Consider the following 14,285-nt stretch of genomic DNA (forward strand, 5'->3'; position numbering starts at 1 on the left):
CCTTTCAAAAAGAGAGAGAGGATCGAAGCTTCGGGCGGTACGGGAAACCTGATACAACACATATATATAAAACTGCTAAAATCATGTCCTGAGTCGGGCATTCCCATGCTCAGTAGCTATGTCAGAGTGATTTTTCTCTAAAGAGATATGACGGTAGGCCGCCGATAAGCACAATGCAGATCCAGTGTCATAATAGAATCATCCTGAAAAGCTGTCTCCAAAAAACAATATCCGCAACTTGGGAGAGGAAACAAGGTTGAGTGATGCAAGCCTCTACCCAAGGTCTTGATTTCCGCTTCACTGAACAGCACAGATCGATACATGTGAATATATGCATTGACATCGAAAATGCATGAAATCATCTGATTAACTGTGAATAATGGAGACCGTTAACAGACATGAGGAAGGCCACTGATGGTGATGGTCTCCAAGCTGCACAGTATAATCTAACGAGTGTGAAAGATGTTTTTGTCATCGAACACTCATAGAATCGCTTAACCAGGAGCCAATAATGAGAACCCTTGATCAAACACAACGTAACCTACCACTAATTTCTGTAAGTGCCAAGGCACTGAATGTGTTTCTGGGTTCTCTTCCTAGATAGAGTGTTGAAGTCGATAGGAAGATACCTATCGAAAGGTAGGCAATAATGTGTCCTACATCAATCGACATGAAACGGGACAAGAATGATTTGTTTTTTGAGGAATCTTTTGAGCATTTGGGTCTAAACAACAGAGGGCATGATGAAAGGATATGTTTGATGGGTTGATGGAGGAAACAAAAGGTTAACCCTTGAACAATAGAAGGCACAAAAATGGTTTTAACCAGACAACACTAGACTCATGAACACCAAAGAGTGTTAGGATACAGAGATGCAATCATTAGGGTATATAGGCTAAACTCATAAGATGGTATGGTTCATATTGAGAGGTCGTCACAAGGAAGGTTTATCTGAGGGAGTGCCATGTTCAAGGGAACGACTGCTGCCAAACCACGCTTTCTAATATGGAATACAGTTGTACTGTCCAATTTCCCCATATGATTAGTTTAGCGAGTCCATATGGGTAAACTCGTCGATCTTTTCATATTTAAAGAGTTTGAAAAGGACCACAAAAAGAGTGACTCTATGCCCTATCTGATTAGTTTAATGAGTCGAGACAAGCAAACTCATCGATCTTTTCATGTTTTAAGAGTTTGAAAAGGATCGCAAAAATAACGACTCTATATCTTGTCTGTGTAATTTAAAGAGTCCAGACTAGACAACTCGGTGGTCTTTTCATATTTAGAGAGTATGAAAAGATCGTAAAGAGAAACTCCATGGTGGTCCCTTTGTCATAGTTATTAACGGGTGCGACAAAAGGTTAATAGTATACCCAGATTAGTTACTTTTCCATTAGTTAATCTATTGAATCTGGATAAAGAGAAACCTATGTTCAATAGATGTCGACCTCATTTTGTTACGAGTACGAGGAGACAGACTAAACTCGTTTTTTGTCGTGAAATTTTAATGAGTCACGCGATGACAAACTCAATGCCTTCTTTAAATTTTAACAAGTCAAATGAAGAAAATTCAGGGTATGTTTTTCAGTTTAGTGAGCGAGGAAAAAGAGGAAAATAACTGCTCATTCCTCCTTCGTAAATTTTAACGAGCCCGAAGGAGGGAAAAAAACTCAAGGATTTTTCGATTTAAGAGCGAGAAATAGTCCCAAAAAAGCAGGTGCTCTTGTTGCTGTGTATATTTTTAACAAGCCCGATAACAAAAACTCAGGGTTTTTCAGTTTAACAAGCGAGAAAAGTACCTAAAATAATGCTCGAGTCATCTTTATAAAGTTTAACGAGCCTAAAGACAAAACTCAAGATTTTTTCAATTTTAATGAGTGAGAAAAAATCGCCTAAAAAGAATGCTCTACTGATCTTTTTTAGTTTAATGAGCTAGAAAAAGAATGAAAAAGAGTCGCTCAGACCATCATCGTATAGATTTAATGAGCCCAATGATGAAAACTCAGAGATGTTTCTATTTTTTAAAGAGCAATAAAATATCTCAAAAAGTGCTATATCGTCTTTGTAGTAGTTTTAACGAGCCCAAAGAAGGAGACTTGAGGTTTTTCAGATTAACGAGTAAGAAAAATACCATAAAAAGAATGCTCGATCTTCTTCATGGTAGTTTAACGAGCCTGAAGAAGGAGACTCGAGGATTTTTTAGATTAACAAGCAAGAAAAATACCAGAAAAAGAATGCTCGAGCTTCTTCGTGGTAGTTTAACGAGCCTGAAGAAGGAGACTCGAGGATTTTTCAGATTAACGTGCAAGAAAAATACTGTAAAAAGAACACTCAATCTTCCTTGATAACATGCTTGACAATAGAAGGGTCTATGCCATGCATTTCCTCATAAGACCATTGAAAAACATCACGGAAGTCCCTAAACGGGTAGGTGAAGCTCAAAATTTCCTCAGGATTTTGATTGGCTCCAATCTGCATGTTTTCCATGACACCTGTCATGACAGAAATATCGATGAGTGATGTTTTTGAAACATTGCCCATGTTTCCTTCCGCCTCCAAAGTCTGGAGGATCGTATAGGGTGAGGAAACAATTTCTGGTATGTCAAGGGATAGGATTTGAAGAGGCATTGTGTCCGAATTAGATATCTAAACACAATGGTGCCAATCCTCCCAAGGTTGCTCTCCTAAACTCATGATTTCTTGAATAGCTTCGTTCGTAGGTAGGACTTGATCGAGTAGATCGAAAGGAGGAGCATTTATGTGAAGGGCGGTGGTACTGTTGGCCATAACCAATGTGACCAGAGATGCGGATGCAGATTGAATGGCTTGGTAGGCCAGTTTAGCTGGTGACAGCGGCATTTGGTCTCCTTATGTGTCAAGGTTTGAAGGAGCCGGTAGGATCCATGGATTGGTTTGTTCATGAGGAATATATGAAAGCATGTTGACCAACTGTGGAACCTTGGGTGACTGAAGAGGGAAACAACCCATGAGGGAAGAAGCCTTCAATAGACCGATACTGAGACTGATGTAAGAGTTAGGCACACCACCTACTAGGGGTACGGAGCTGCTTGGTAATGGTGAATAATCAGGGGTGCGGAAAGAAAAATGATCTACTGTAAGTACCTTTCCATCCAATGGGAATAGAATGATGTGAAAGAGAGTAGATACTATGGCCATCATGGCATATGTCCAACTGCGACCCAGCAAGAGATTATAGTTTAGTTTTTTGTCTATGACTTCTATGTCCACTGTTACTATTTTCCCATACAAAGTGATGGGGTAGCTAGCCAGGTAACCTTTTGGGATGAAAGTGTGGCCGTCGAAAGCTTAAGGGAGTTCGACGGCAGGGATAGGGTTGGAGAACCTAGGGCGAGCCAGCATGAAGCCGACATGACGCAGGTAGAAGCACCTTCATCAATGATATTTCTGTGTATACTTTTACCTTTCGTAGTAATTTTCACTTGCAATGCAAGCTGGTGAGAAAGAGGAGGTTTACACTTTTCCATTTCGAAAATGGCAAGCATGGAATCCTGTGGGTCGATACCACCAATAGCTGAAAGCAAACCTTTCTGTTGTGTTGGGCATGTTTGTAATACCTCGAGTGGCGACATAGCCGACTGTGCTTGCACCAAGTCTTCTACAATGCTGTAGTTTTGGGCATCATGTGCAGATGTATTGTGCGTTGTGCGTCAAAGTGACCCTTTTGGGGGTCAAATTACAACGTCCGTAACCGGCTTTTCGATAGGAAAATCATTGGGCGACTGTGGGTTTGGACTTGAGGAAGGTTCCTTTGCATGAGCAACAGGAGCTCCATAGGATTTGGCTCGTGTTTGTAGATCTACCGTTTCAAATGTGAAAATGATAGAAGATCATTCACCAGTTGAAGGATGTTGCGAACCATCGTTGCCCCCTTGCGAGGGTTGCAGTTGGTTTGCAATAAGGTTTTGTTGCTACTAAGAAGGGAAATGATTTTTGAGGATAGTGGGGGTCCGGCCAGTATCCTTTCTAGCAATGTATTTTGTGCATTCCTGAAGATGTAGACAACGATAGCTCATGTGGTCTTCAGCACAGATTTTGCAAGGAAATATGGCGGGTTTATCCTTTCCATCGTCAGTAGGCGCAACGACCTTATGTTTTGGATTTGGCTGTTTTTTGACTTCTCCTTAGAAGGAGCGGTCTTTTTCTTATTCTTCTTGTTCTTTCCACTGAATTTTTGCATAGACTGCACAGAGCTTATCGTGGTGGCAGGAAGAGTAGTCGATTTGGTAGAGGGGTCCACTGTCATCTGGGCAATGTGACCACTGAGTTGTTTTACATTGGCCCCGGAGGTTGCGCCGACAATCCCGTCGACGTGCGCTCCGGGGCGCTGAGTGGTGGAAACATTGGAGTTACGAGGGGCATTGGGGATTATGTCGTAAAGAGTGCCATACTGTGAATATATCAAATCTAAGTGCTAGGCACGACGTATGGATTGGTCTTTTGTGACCGAACCACCTAAAGCGACATCTCTAGCGATTTGCAAGAGTAAGGACTTGCAGAACCAGTCCGTTAAGAGAAAGTCTGGGAGGGGAGTTTTGACTAACCTCCACCTACGTCTCCATTCATGTAGATGATCATAGATGTGGGTGGCGGTATCCTACCTAAATGAAGTGAGTAGCTCTATCCCAGTTTCATAGTGGATGGGTAGCTAGAAGTGCTTTAGGAATTCCATCGCTAAAGCGTCGAAGGTGTTTACTGACGCGCGTGGTAACTCAATATACCATTTAGCTACGTTGCCAGTGAGGGTGCAGGGAAAAAGATGTAACTGGACACTATAATCCACCATAGAGTTTGAAACACACCAAAGATGGTAGGTGGTGATATCGGTGCTCGGATCCTCCCCTTGTGTTCCATCGAACTTAGGGATGTCCGTTGGTATCTTATGCAGGATCGGTGGCCATTATAAGTTGTGATAGATGGGGTCGTTTTTCAGTTTGTATAAGTCAGGTATATCCAACGTTGCCAAGACAGGCAAAGAGTTTGGTGCCCCTGACTTGGACCATGGCAATGACATATGACTTGAGGAGCCTTGTGCTCCTCCCATCGTTTGACTCCCAATATTATACATGGGTTGTGTGGTGTAGCAATTGCCTTGAGGTATGGTGTTGTAGAGTGGATTTCCATGAGGATTTTGATACTGGGGTATAGAATTGCCCCCAGGATAAGCGGTGCCCCCTTGACTCATTTGAATTTGTGAGTAGGGTGCCCCCATGGATTGGTTGGGACCTCCTTGAGGATTCCTACCTGACATAGAACTAACCATTTGTCCTTGATTGACATAAGGAACACTCATGTCAATTAGCGACTGACCATGCATGCCTGAGAATGGAGGGGGAACTGTTACGTTCCCTACCGACATGTGCATATTGGGAACCCCCCCAGGTATATGAATCTGGGGGTTTGAACTGTACAATGGCGGCCGACCATATTGTTGGTAGATGGGAACTGTGCCCATAGTGCCACATTGAGCGTTATAGGGAGCGTTGTATGTGGCACTTGTCGAAGGTATGCAGTTTGACACTAAAGGAGTGGAACCTGACATTGGCTGGGTCCCGCTCATAGAGGGTGTCATGTGAGTGGTTGTACCTGGGACAAATGGGATAGCGGGATTCGCCATTACCGGTGTTGTGGTGACTGTCGACTGGGGAAGTGGTGGAGGACCAAAAGTGTCCCTAAAGTCCCACAACCCATTAGTCATTGACAGGATAGATGGAAATGTTCCAACTACTGAAGTAGGAAGTACAGGTATCGCGGGATCCAAGATTGGGTCCGACAGATTCGTAAGTGGAGGGTTTAAGGGAGGAAGGAATCCTTCGGTAAAGAAATTCTCCGGCAAACTTGAATCGTCAGTTGTCCAAACAGATCCTGAGTGAGATCTGGGAGACTGATTCCCTGAAGATGGGGAATCCGGTTCACTGGAGCTCAGTGGATCTTCCACAATGAGTGGAGGAAGTCCTAGCAATTGTCTAGATTGACGATGAGGGTCGGATGTAGCCACGGTGACCGTTAATTTTTATCAATAAATTTTATCGTGATATTTGTTAAAATCTCCACATGATAACACACGGGTTCCTAAAAATATGAAAAATACACTAAATTGATCAATTAGCAAACAAAGGGAAATTACCCTGTCTAATAGGCATCAATCACTGGAGATGAAACCCAATATCTCAATGACTAATAGAGAATGATGACCAGATGTATAGTTACGGTTACTCTAGAGCTTCGCCCGAACCTCAGATTAAGGGGCCAAGTACTCTCGTGAAGATGAGCACCCTCCCAAAAACTAAAGACAGAGTAGATCCGTCCGTGTTAGGTACCAGGATAGCCCGTCCCAGTCACCTTGTGTAAGTCCCTAAAAGTTTGGCCACTAAAGATACCTCAGATCACAAACACCACCGGGGGGGACATAGTCGTAGATAGCACGCTGTGTGGGTAGGATACCTGAGTCCCCAACTCAGTTCCGAAATCCCCGAAGGGATCCCCAATACACAGAATACCCAAAGGATTTGTAAGAGAAGGCGGGCTACCTTCACTTATAGTCTGATGTTGTCTCGTATTTTGCTCTACTTTTACTGGAGTGGTCCTGGTAGTATGAGTGCAGAAGGAATTTTTCTCTCTTTTAATGACACTAGTTTGGTTTTCAACCTTGGGCAGTTTACTCACACTGCTTAGCCCAAGATCCTAGCCTGCACTAATGTTTGTTTGCTCAATAAAGAGTTACTGATTGATTTTAGGTAAATTTTATGTGTACTTGATTATTGTCTTCGGTAGGGGAGTTGACGTATGAAATGTGATGAGACTTTGACTCAATAAATCATGCACAAGACAATGCTTTGAAAAAATTTCAATTCGATGAAAACAAGTTGTATTCTACATATTCATATTTTTCACATATTCATATTTTTTCCATGCATCTTAGTCATTTAACACATGCATAACCAAAAGAATTCTTTCCAATGTTTCTTAACAACTACTTGAAACCAAAAATAAAGAAACTTATAACTAGTTAAACAGAAGGATGAATAAAAAATGTGGATCTTTCTTTCAGAAAAAATGCTTTTAAGAAAGAAAAACAAAACTTTTTTCCTAAAAATAAATTTCTAGGACACCTATTTTGCTGACAAAATGTAGTGACAGATCTTCTTTCAGTCCATGAGAAGGCTTCCTATCCCTTTTGGCTCACAGACATAGCTGGAAATCAAAGTTTTGGGAGACTAACTCTCCCTGTGAGCAGGCACAGTGCTTTATAAAGCTGTGCGTAGCTTGTTAACCTGCATTAGTGTGGGAAATCAGTGAAAAAGAGGGCTTTCAAGATCAGATTCAAAGATGAATGTATGTAAGCAAGATGCAGCAAGATTCTTGGTGGGTTAGAAAGGGAATGCAAAAGTATAGGGAGCTCTTAGAAGGAGGAGAGAACCGAGAAGAGTTTGGGTAAACCGGGAACTAGATGTATAGTCCCCAGCGGAGTCGCCAATTCTGCTATGGGGTAAAATGCACAGTGTATGGAGAATGAAAATACCCTCAAAGGTCTTCCTGGGACCTTCGACAGACTGTAAGATTATCTTCAACTATCATAAAGTTACATGCATGTTCATAAAGAATTACTAACTATCAAAGTATGAGAAGGAGATTACCTCAAGAATCCGTGTAGATTTGCGGAGAGCACAAATGCAGCTAGGTGGAAGTCCCTTGAGCCGGCTCCAGATCAAGTCTTGCACAAAGAAGAGACAAGCGTAATCACAGCATACAACTTTGATAACTAATACATGAATACATAAAGAACATATAATTGCATACAACTAAGCTACTTATGCAAACAGGGATTGGACAAACAACTTAATGAACGATAGTACCAACACCATAGAGTAGACAACACAATTGTAGTTTTGTATTAATATTGGAAGAGTGATTACAACCATCTGTTGCATCAGCCTTCCTCTACCCCTTCAGCTTCTCTCTCTCTCTCTCTCCCTTCTTTCTCACTTCTTATGACTTGAGACAATGCTCAACAATCAAGTATGCTATGCTTTCAAATGCTCTGACCTATTTCACAATAGCCCTAGCTTTTCTTATGTAGCAATTGAGTTAGCGTTGCCAAGTTCCTCCTTGAGTTCACTAGGGAAAAAGAAATGAACTTGCAATGCTTTTCAGCGCTTTCCCATTTGCCTCCTTCTTTAGGATTAGAAATCCTCCAAATAGGTCGATTTTGGATCTTTCCTTGCTTTTCTTGAGTAATTTTAGGAAGAAATATCTAGATATTTATGAGTCATTTCGTTCCTTTGACCCTTGGAACTTCACGAGTTTCACTAACATTGTCCCCTTACTAGCAACTTGAGTTAGTAGGGTCACTAATGCACCCTTAGGCTTGGAAACAAGCTTTATAAAGAAGGTTGTTAGTGTACAACCAGTGTTAGTGTGGAATCAAGGCCTGTAATTGTGGTCTTTGGTTCAACTATCATGTCTTTCCCCTCTGAGTTGATGAGGAGGTCAATTTGTTGTATAACAAGTCTACATACAAGTTTTGCATCATTTCCAAGAATGAATCCTTCTGGTTGTTCAATCTAAACTTCTTCTTCTAAATCTCCATTAAGGAAAGCAAATTTTACATCCATTTGGTATACTTTGAATTTCTGAAAGCTAGAAAGAGCAAGAAACATCCTTATGGCTTCAAGTCTAGCAACAGGTGCAAAAGTTTCTTCAAAATCTATACCTTCTTGTTGAGGACACCCTTTACAAACAAGTCTGGACTTGTTTCTAATGACTTCTCCATTTTCATTCAGCTTGTTTTTGAATATCCATTTAGTTCCTATAATATTTTTATCATGAGGTCTAGGAACTAATTCCCAAGTATTGTTCTTTTCAATTTGCTCAAGTTCTTCATTCATGGCCTTGACCCAACATTCGTCTTTGCATGCTTCATTTACATTTTGAGGCTCAATGGAGGATAGTAATGCTAGATAGCTTGAGGTTTCTATAATAGTTCTTCTCGTTTGTACACCTACCTCTTTTTCCCCTAAAATTTGAGTTTCTGAATGATTTTTCTGAACATACCTGGACGGAGTCTTTTCTTCTACCGTTATCTCTTCTTCTGGTGCTTCATTGGTTTCTTCTTCAGAATCACTGTGATTTGATGTGGGAAAATAATACCCATCTTCTTCATTGTTATAATCTTTGGTTTTTATCTGTTTTGGATTTTTGCATGCTTCATCAACTACAACATCAATACTTTCAACAATTTTCCCAAGTCTTTTATTATAACATTTATATCCTTTACTTTGGGAAGAGTAACCAAGAAGAATACCTTCATCTGCTCTAGGCTCAAACTTATGAAGTTTTTCATCAGTCCTTTTGATATAACATTTGCTTCCAAAAACTTTAAAGTATTTTACAGTAGGAGTCTTACCATACCAAAGTTCATGTGGAGTTTGAGTGTAATTTACCCGAACATTTTCTTGGTTGAGAATAGTCATGTTGGCAAATGCGGCTTCACCCCAGAAGGTTGCAGGAGTTCTAGATTCATATAGCATAGCTCAAGCCATTTGTTGAATAGTTCTGTTCATTCGTTTTACCACTCCATTTCGCTGAGGAGTCCTTGTGGTGGAGAATTGCCTTTTTATTCCATGTTGTTCACAAAATTCAAATAATTCATCCGAGGTAAATTCCCTTCGTCGATCAAATCTTAGGCATTTGATTTTGCGATCTGATTCATTTTCAACCAAAACTTTTAAGGCTTGGAACTTTTGAAATGCTTCATCTTTATGCTTTAGAAGACATATCCAACACATTCTAGAAAAATCATCAATGAACAAAATAAAGTATTCTTCTCCACGAGGTGACTTTTTCCTTGATGGTCCACATAAATCAGTATGGACAAGTTCAAGAGGCTTACTAACTGACCCTTCTTTTTCAATGAAGTGAACTCTAGTTTGCTTACCGATTTGACATGGTTTTCATATTGTATTTTCAGGGATGTTGATATCTGGAAGATCACAAACAGCCTCGAATCTGCATGCTTTTCTTATTTGAGAAAAGCTTAGATGTCTCAATCTTCTATGCCACAACCAGTTTTCATCATTTTTGCTTAGATAGCACTGTTGTTGTCCTCCATTGAGTATGTATAAGTTGTTTGGAGTTCTTGTACCTTTAATCACGGTGTCTCCTATATCAAGCTCAAACAACACATCCATTTGATCGAAACACCACTTCATTTCCTTGATCACACATTTGACTGACACTCAACAGGTTATGCTTTAGACTGTCTACATACATAAAATTTCTAGCATTAACCTTTTCTTTCAAGAAAACATAGCCTTTACCTTTTATGACAGCAGGAGTGTCGTTTCCAAATGAGACATTCTTTTCCTTTTCTAGGGCATTATATGAGTGAAGTTTTTCTTTATCACCTGTCATGTGTTTTGAGCATCCACAGTCGATGTACCACTAATTTTCTTGTCCTTCTGCATACAAGGCTATACCACATCTTTCTGTTTGAGATTCTTTTCTTCTCCATATCTTGGGATTTATTGGAGTTTGTTCCTTTTGAGATGTTTTCTGAAATTTGCTCCTGCATTTAGATTCTTCATGACCAAAGTTGTTACAGATTGAGCATTCTATTTCATTTTCAAGAAGAGAAATGTTATTATAGGAACTTTTCTTGATCCCTATCACATTCCTTTGATTTCGTGCTTCTCTAGTCATGATGGTTTTGTAAGAAACACATTGAGCAGCTTTGTGTCCAAAATTATGACATGAAAAACATTTCCCATTGAAGAAGTTCCTGCGACTATCGAATCTATTGACCTGGTGATTGTAGTTTCTATTGATATTCATCTTTGGAGAAAATTGAGTATGATTTACCTGAGGTTGGTTGTGGCTTCTGTTCATCCTTGGAGCAAAATGAGTCTGATTTACCTGGTGATCTACTTTATGCCTTTGCTGACGATTGCCATATTGTTCATTGTTCTTTGCTGCATCAAGATAGATTTTAGTGGAGGTTGACAGCTTTTGTGATTGAGATGCTTCTTCAGTATATCCAAGACCTATCTTTATCAGAGGAGACCACTGCACTTTGATAATTTCATTTAAAGTTTCTGATCCTTTAGCAAATCTAAGATTGAGGGATTTCATTTTCTCAAGATCCTTTCTTAGACCCACAATTTCACATTCTAGTTTTTCATTGTTTTTTACTTTTTTCAGCAAGTTGGTATGTCAAGGTATCTATAATAATATTCTTTTCTTCTAAACAGATCTTGATTTTATATATTTCTTCATGAAGGTCATCCTCTTCTAAAGCATCCCAAAAATTATCATCGTCATAAGCCATTAGAAGTCTATAATCATTACTGTTTTCATCTTCATCACTATTTGATAAACCATCGCTATCTTCGTGAGTACAGTAACTCCTTTTATTTATAACTTGTTTTCTATTCCATTTTGCATATTCCTTCCCTTTTTCATATTTATCTTTATGAGGACATTTGGCAGCATAATGACTGACTCTTCCACAGGCAAAGCATTTGAAGGGTAGCTTACCTCTAAATCATCCAGAACCCTGTTGAAGCTTCTTGACAAAGTTTTCCTCATCTTCTTCTTCTAAAATATGTCCTGATTCATTGTGTTCTTCTTTTCCTTTTGCTGAAGCTTTAAATGTGGGTTCCCTCATATCTAATGGTCCTCCTTTTCTCATCTTAGAGGCAGTTAAGATTTCGTGAAGCTGTGTCATAGTGATAGTTTGCAGATCCTGTTTTTCTTCTATGGCAGACACTTTTGATTCAAATTTAGCAGACAAGGATCTAAAAACTTTCTCAACTAAGGTAACTTCCTTTATTTCTTCACCTAGATTCTTCATACAATTAACAACCTCATCTATACTTAAGAAGTAATTGGCTATACTTTCATCACTGTGCATCTTAAGAGTTTCATACTGAATTCTGAGAGTTTGAATCTTAGCACGTTTTACCTGAGAGTCTCCTTCGTAGCTCAGAATGATTTTGTCCCATATTTCTTTCACTGATTTGAGTTGCATGACTTTGACAAATTCTGATTTTGACTGACTTCCCAATAAAGTATTGACTGCTCTGGCATTGGTCTCATATTGCTTTTTACTTGTCGCATCTATAGGAATTGTTGTTGGAAATGTATATCCTCCTTCCATAATTTCCCAGACATCCATTTCGAGTGATTGTAGTTAGGTTGTGGTTCTTATTTTCCAATAAACAAAATTGCTCCCATCAAAGATTGGTGGTCTGATGGATCTCATGCTTTCTTGATTACTCATGATGATGGATCTCCCTTTAAGCGATCAAGCTTCTTCTGAAGGACCTTCTCTGATACCAATTGTTGGAAATAATACTGAGAGGGGGGTGAATCAGTATTATCAGATCTATAATTTTATTTTCCAAATAGATTTATATACGCTACTTCAATGAAGTGAACTAGCGTATACACACAACTGTACTTAAAGCAACCAGCGTATATGCAGAGAACTTTTGATTTAGACAATTTATCATGTATTGAGCTTAAACCAGTATATCAGAGATTTATTAGATAGTGTAGTAAAAGCAGAATAAAGCATCACACATAAGCAACACACATGAACACCAAGATATAAGGTGGAAACCCAATGTGGGTAAAAACCACCTGCTGCTGTCATCTCTGTCTTCTTTTAATAATAAGAAAATCTGTTTACAATCTTGTACTAGTGCAGACTCATACCAGTATGCAGGCACCCACCTGCAGAAGGCTACAACCTTCTCTCGTTCTCTAGCTACTACTAGAAGGGAGCTACAACCCCCTAGTTCTTGTACTAGCCAATATGTTTACTAGTACGTAGGTGCCAACCTATAGAAAACTCCACTCTTCCACTAGGGACCACGTTTCATGAATTTTTAGACTGGATACTCCTGGAATACAACACCACAATATGAAGGCCATGTTTCATCCAATTTTCATACTAGACCTATCAACAACATTGAAACTCAGAAAATCATATCTGCAATACTACCATCAAATACATCTACATCAACCAATCACTGAAACCCAATCATCACTTTCTGAATCAAACACAATTAAATCAATCAATCACTTGACAACCCATCATCATTGAAACAAATCACAATCAATCTAATCATTTAGAACACTATCATCAAAATACAGTCACCAGAACACAAAGGAAACCAATGTACATATCTGCAAATTCAAATTTATGATGTATACGCTACTTTGATCTGGACCAGCGTGTATACGCTCTTTTACGAAAGCAAACATGCGTACAGATCTGTAAATGATGACTTAAACATTACAACTATTCCAGACTTCAGTCATACCCAGATCATCACATTTACAGAATAAAACATGCGTCAGTATTCAGATCTATACTGTTCAAGATCAAACCACATAATGATAATACTCTTAAGCCTTTATGATCTCGGTCCATCATCCTTCATCAACCTTGTAGGTGCATCCTTAGATCAGATCATGCAAACCATCAAAATCTCATTAACCTGCATATATGATTCAACACTTCATAAGATATTTAGATCCCTTGCACACATTGGCCTAATGATCTTCTCCTCTTTATATAGTTTTAGGCCTTTCTCAATACCATGGACCAAAACTACTTAGGACCAATACCTTGGACCAAATACCTCGGACCAATTACCTCGAGTCAAATACCTTGGACCAAGAAATACCTTGGACCAAAAACTTTGTTTTCCCAAGATATACGCACTTTTCCTTTTGTGAAAGTGTGTGTGTACGTATACACTCTTTTTGTTTAGTAAACCTACGTGTATATGCAACTTGGTCAAGGTGAACCTGCGTATACCTCTCTTTATTCATTTTTTGTAGTCTGAATTATAATTCTTTGCTGTTGACATGTTGCACTATGATCTTTCATCTGAGTGAGTTTCCATCAAGGACAACACCTGTATCATAATGCCAATAATAATTTCAATATGCTAGGACGTTGTCGCTTGTTCCTCCATAGGCTTGGACTGCTCAGCGATAGACTTGGGCTTTGTATCCTTGTGAACATAGAGAGGAGTTTTATATTCCACTATTTCTTGGGCATTTGTCGCTTTGGGAGTGCTTTGCAATTTCTGATTAAATAGATCCCACTCTTGCTTCAAACTACTGCCTTTGACCTCCAAAATAATTTTTGTAGCTGGGGTGCTCATTACTTGTTTCTTAGTTAGCTTCTTGCTGGACTCATCTATGTTATCTACGTCTTGGGGTTTCCTTGT

This window comes from Pinus tabuliformis, chromosome 7 (assembly GCF_031772625.1).
Source record: "Pinus tabuliformis cultivar Carrire ecotype Pingquan chromosome 7, CPIR1, whole genome shotgun sequence".
Lineage (NCBI taxonomy): Eukaryota > Viridiplantae > Streptophyta > Pinopsida > Pinales > Pinaceae > Pinus > Pinus tabuliformis.